Here is a 6000-nt window from a genome sequence, read left to right as displayed (position 1 = left end):
CATCCTCTTCAGGCTGGAATGTGGCTCTAGATCATGGTCCAAATCCCCTTTGCGCCAAACCCACTGCCAGAACCCTTTCTACCTTGAGCGTCAGAAGAGGAAACATGCCTGGCGGTGCCTAAACCCTCCCAAATCTGCAGAAAAGAACACCCAGTGAGTGATGAGAACAACAATGAGCATGTTTATCAGTTTAAATTTACAACCTCACCTTTCCCATTGCCTATTAATAATTGTAGATAATGCCCCACTAATCCAAAAATAAGTTGAAACTATAAGTATTCAATACTTGTTTTTGTGTTTGAACTTGACAGTGTTGGTGTTCCATTGCTTAAGACTAGCAGAGGGTGAAATTTTTTTCTAAATTTTGTACAGAATATAATTCAGTTGTTAATATATTAGAACTAAATTTTCTTTGGGAGTAATTTCTACTAGTTAAATTGTAATCTCTTGGGTCACATCTAAGGCAGTATAAGTGGCTGCTTGTTGAATCATAAGCTTTGTGTTTTGAGACCACTGGGTTTATCTTGGGGAACATCCCTTAGGTTTCTTTGGGCCTCAGTTTCCTTATCTCTTATACGGGATTAAATAACCACCATAGAGTTGTGAAAATTACATGAACTCACATGTACCATAAGTGACCAGTGTAATGACTGATACTCAGTAAATTCTCAATAAATTAAAACACTTATAATCAACGACAATTAAAAAAGATATTCCTAACATTGATAATAGGTTTTGCTAAGAGGTGATTAAATGGTTACAAAATGTATGTATTGTTTATTGCCAACTTTGCTCACATCTCTGATTGTGATATCCACGTGTGTGCATGTAGAATATTAGATCCTATGTGGGTGCATACTGCACGCGCAGAAGGCTTACGCATGAAATGTCCCTTCAGCAATGTGCCTGGGGAAGCTCTGACGCTGCCTTGGAAGTCGGTCGTCGCAGGCCGACCTTTGGGCGTCTGGGAGGGATGCCTATACCTACGTCCAGCGCTGGAAGGGGCCCAGGCCCTTCGAGCACAACCTATCCCCAGACTGCTTACTCGTTCCTCGCATACATCTTCACCGAAAAGGGTATTTCCTTCCTTCAGAGAAAGCTCCCCAGTCCAACGTGGGGTGGATTTTACTTTACTTGGTTGCAAGTAGGAGAAGTCCCTCCTCTCTCCTCCCTTGGGGTAAGTGGAAAGGAGTCTCGCAGGGAGCCCGCAGTGGCCGACACCCAGGGATCTGGTAGCGACCGAGTTACAGACAGCTCGGGGGCTGCCGGGCCGAAGCAGGTGGGGGCTGAGCCGTTCCCTGGTCCGGGGAGGGGAGTGCGGCCGCGGGTCCCTCCCCTCCGCCGGGAGGTGGCAGCGGCCGGCGCCAGGCCAGTGGGGGCGGGGTGGGGGCGGCGCGGAGGGCGCAGAGATCACCGCGGCGCCACTGGGGACGCCCAGGGCCCCGAGCGGTCCCCACGCGGGACCGCAAACGATGACAACAGGCAATCGCTCCAGGTCGAATAAAAAGGAGTCGCTTCCCCGCGCGCCGCCGCCCCCCGCTGCCTGCCCCGGGGGGGGGCCCCCCCCCGGCGGCCTCCAGTGGCCGCGGGCGCCGGCGTCCCCCGCCCCCGCCCCGCGCGCAAGTGCGAGGCTGCCCGCGGCGCGGCTCACGCTCTGCCGCTCCCGGCTTCCGCGCAAAACTTCGAGCCGGGCCGCGTGAAGTTGTCGCTCCCCTTTCGGAGCGGGAAAGAGCTTGGGGAAGAGCCGGGCAGTGAGGACCGCGGTGGCTGGGCGCGCGCTTTTTTTTTTTTTTTTTTTTCCTCTGTCGTCGATCCGGAGTTTTGGCTCCTCTCCTTTCCTCCTCCCCCTCGTAGCCGGCTTCTCCCCCCGCCCCGTCTCTCCCCCACTGGTGTAAGCTGTTTGTTGGGGGGTGGCCGAAGGGGATGTCCTCTTTTCACCAGAGGCACAGCGTTCAGGGGAAACTTCAACACTGGAAGGCACGAGAATAAGTACCTAAATACGGACGCACGGATCCGCTGCTGGGGGAGACACTTGAATTTGGGATCCCGAGACGGTCCGGGCGGCAGGAGGTGAGTGCCTCTTCTTCCGACGCCCCCTCCCCCCCGCCCCGTTCCGGGGCCCGCGGGCTCCAGGTTTCAGGGATCCCGCAAACTCTCTCCGGAAAGTGCGCGCAGCTCCTCCGGGGGCGCCAAGCGCTGGGGACAGTGGGCGCACTGCGGGGAGATGTGTGGGAGCCGGGGTCTCTGAGGGCGTTTCGTTGCGAAGTGCCCCCTGCCCAAGGGCCCGGGCCGCTCTGAGTGCCGCGATGTGTTCTGCCCTGGAGGACGCCCTGGCGCCCCGAAGGTCCCTGCCGAGCCTTTCTTTCCCCGCGGAGCCCTCGCGGAAGAGGCTGCACCGCTCCATACCTGCACTCCGTCCCCGCCTTGCAGAGGCGCGAGCCCCTGCGTCTCCCCTGCGTCCTTCTTGTGACATTTGTTACTTTGCCTTGACGCCCTAGATAAGTCAGACTCAAGGATGCTGGCCCGGGTCCCATGGAGGGCCCCAGGCGCCTGGGGTTTTCACGGTGCTGGGTGCGTGTGTACGTTTAATGCTTTGTGTTCTCATCTCGAGGCACCAACCGGGCTGTTCAGCTGCGGCCGTCCCACTTTAAAAGTTATGTGGCGTGGGCCGAATGTCTCCTGCCTTTTGCCAGGGTCCGTGAAATGAGAGGCGCCTTTTCAGAGGACTCGCGTTCATTGGCCCGGGGCGCGGATGCCGTGGAGGAATGATAACTTCTCCAAACGGAGGGACCTGGCCGGGGCCGTGGGGAGCAGGTTTACTCGTTCCAAAGCCTGCGGTGTCCGGGCGGCTGCGGGACTTGAAACGGCTCGCTGCTTCAGCGTTGTTAAGCGAGATTTGGAAGTAGATCGTGTGTGTGTGCTTGTTTTATTTTGCGCCGCACAGCAGCCAGAACTTTCGTTTAGTAGCACTTTCAAGATGTTTCTTTCTTTTGTAAACAGTGTTCGGAACAGCTTGGAGCCATTAGGGAATTTGCCGACCGAGTGCCGCGCCTGAGCGGTGGCGAAACCGGAGAGCGCAGCTTAATTTTTGTCATCCCTTTCCTAGTTGGGGCGGCACCGTCTCCACTCACCACCACCTCTCTTTCCCCTTCCTTTGAAAGCTAATGGGGTTTGTGTTTGAGGTGAGCGCGTGGGTGGGAGGCTGTCGTTTGGAGTCGGTCTTCTCTCCCCTCGCCGCCGGCGTCTGTGCCCTGCACTGCCCAGCGGGCAGAGAGTCATTCATGAATCCTAATCTGAGGGCAGTGGAGGAAGGTGCAGGTCCCTCAGACCTTTCTGCCAAGGTGCAGAATAGCAACGGGGCGTGTGTTTTGGTTTCAGAGCAGTTCCACGTGGAGCACCTCCGTGTGCGTGTGTGTTGTGTACTTGATCTGTGAGAAGGTAACAGGAGTCTTGTGTTCAAACCCAGTGGGCCGTTGGCCATTAATTTGCTTTCCTGGCTGTCATTACAGACACTTCCAAAATCTGATACCTAAGAGAACCAACAGGTTAGGTTTCACATTAAGAGCTCATACTTAACAGTTTTCTTTCTCCCTTACCGGTTTTGGCTTGGCACCCTGGGATCAACGTAATTGATGGAGCGAAACATATCTTCTCGAATATGGCATTTTGTTCCTCTTCTCCTCTGCGGCCACTTTTTGCACCCTCGGGCGTGTCAGTTTCAGCGGGCGCTCCTTCTTCTGGACTTAGGTGGGAGTCTTAGGAGCATTTAAGCACCGCGGGCTCCCCTTCTACAGCTCCTGACGTTTGATTTACACGTAGGTGACTGACAGTCTTGAAAGTTGAGGATGGTTTTTTTTTTTTTGTCTGTTGAGTTGTTTTTGGTTTTATTTTAAAAACCTCCTCAGGACAGGGATGTAATCTTTCACGGGTAAAATTAGGTTTTAAGCAGAAACATTGCCCTCCCCCGCCCCAACTTTTTTTCTTTTTAAATATTTCTGGCCAGATTATAGCTGAAGAAGCAAAAGCTAGGAAGGGGGTGGGGCCGGGAGAGAATCCTAAAACAAAATATTTGGTACATAGTAGGGTGTGGTATAACATTATCCCAAGAAATAGATAGCAGTAGTAAGAAGAGGGAAACTATTTTGTGTAGAGCTAGACTGCCAGAATCTGATCTTTATGGCAACAATACCAGATGCAGATACAACTACACTCATTTTTACTGTTATTATAAACCATAAAAATAGTTTGTTCTGCCTCATTAAAAGTTGTAAGCCATTCAGAGTTAAACCATTTTTTTTGAAATGGCTGTAGGAGACAGTTAAAACCCTTGACAGTTATAGCTTTGAAAGTAACATAATTAGATTTTCTGAAAACTGTTCCTTTTTTTCTGATTATTAAGGATATATCCTTGCCTTTCATAATAGGTAAAGGTCTAAAATCAATAGGTTTTCAAAAGCCAGTTTTCCTTTGCCAATTATCTGAAAATAGTATGCGTCAACCTAAGGCCACCGTAATTAGAGGTTGTTTCACGATTATAACTGAAATTAAAAGATTTACTTGATTATTCTTTTTTAATGAATAAGTAGTTTACTGATATTAGAGACTTAATTTCTTCTTTACAGAATGAAAAGTTTTTTTATATATTTAGAGAATATTTAAGTTTATGTTCAGGTTTAAAAATTAAAAAAAAACCCTAAGAGTTGTATAAAAAGAAATTTGTATAAAAATAATCATTGCTCTTATTAAGAAGTACAGATGCTGCATTCTAGAGGATTTGTAGAAGCAGCTGAAAAAAACTGTCTCTTCATGAAAGTTTCTTTTTTGAGGGTGGATCAGTAGGTTGCCATTTTGCTGTAATTTTTTTTTTCTTTCAGAAACCTCTTTGAATTAAACAGAAAAGAAAAATAAGACCTCCATTTCTGAGAGTTTTCTTTTTACTTATATTATGATTTGGGGTGTAAATAAATTTTACATAGCCACGGGAAATAAGGTGTCCCATTTCATGTTTTCAATCTCTGTTGCAAGCTCTAAATGACTGATGCCATGTCTAAAAATATATTTATGTGGCTTGGTATTTCATTTAAAAAATTTTTATGCACTAAAATTAAATTATCCTGAAGTTTTAGAAAAGTAGAATGATAGAAAAACCATGACTACTGTTATGAAAAGTTAGGATGTTGGAAAGTTCACATTCTAACTCACAAATAATAAAATTATACTTATTTCACCCAGTGGAAACTCGCACTTTTTATACAGAATTCAAGAAGAGGGGAGATAATCCTTTTCAAGACTTAGTGAAATGTTAAGTAATTTAAGAGTGCAAGTATTTATTATATATTTCATTATCTTTTTTCCCCTCTGTTAGATAAATGCAGGAACACTGAACATTCAGTAAAAACAGGCCCCCCTTTGCAAGAAGTTTATTCACCATAGTTCTGTATTGCAGCTGCTGGTCATATTTCATGGAGCTGTTAAAGCACTTAAAACCTAAAATTAGGTACTGTCTCGTTGTAAATATTTCAGATCACTCATCTAAGAAACAAACAGAAGAGTGTGTTATCAAAAGTAGATGTTCTGAATCCCCTCACTGAAGAGCTGAACAAAACATCTATGAAACACCTTATTTTTTCAGTGAGAATTAATCATGACAGTTTCTTTTTCAAGTAGATATTATTCTTACATATTCTGAACTCTTATAATGTGTCTCCCTGTAGAGTATCTTAAACTAATTGTGTTCAGAAATACCGTTGGAGGATTTTATTACAACAGTTACTGGGTGAATGCAATCCACACCAGGAGGGATAGGATGACTTTCAGTGTACCTGCTCCTCTCATGAATTTTTCCCGGTGAACTAAGAAATGACATGCTCTTTCAGGCACTCGTTCTAGAGATGGGTGAGGTGCAGTGGTGTATTTCATTGCAGTTAGCATGAGACTGCATTTTGCAGTTAGATGAATTTTATCGTGGGAGACATTGAATATTAAGTTGTACGTGGAGTG

At 47.2% G+C, this 6000-nt stretch overlaps 1 protein-coding gene across 7 annotated transcripts in view; it reads left to right on the top strand.

Moving 5' to 3' along the window:
• The first annotated feature begins 1674 nt into the window (after nucleotides 1-1674).
• EYA4 (EYA transcriptional coactivator and phosphatase 4) overlaps nucleotides 1675-6000 on the top strand; it is a 262387-nt gene continuing 258061 nt past the window's right edge. For 5 of the 7 annotated variants that reach the window (XM_032651137.1, XM_032651136.1, XM_032651135.1 and 2 more), the window contains exon 1: nucleotides 1675-2070. The gene's annotated coding sequence lies outside the window, so the exon portion shown is untranslated. The remainder of the gene's footprint in view (nucleotides 2071-6000) is intronic. The other 2 variants (XM_032651138.1, XM_032651132.1) reach the window with 1 other exon arrangement.

The sequence above is a fragment of the Phocoena sinus genome, chromosome 12, assembly GCF_008692025.1.
Source record: "Phocoena sinus isolate mPhoSin1 chromosome 12, mPhoSin1.pri, whole genome shotgun sequence".
NCBI lineage: Eukaryota > Metazoa > Chordata > Mammalia > Artiodactyla > Phocoenidae > Phocoena > Phocoena sinus.
The sequence above is the reverse complement of the archived record's forward strand: the minus strand, read 5'-3'. Positions and strand labels throughout refer to the sequence as shown.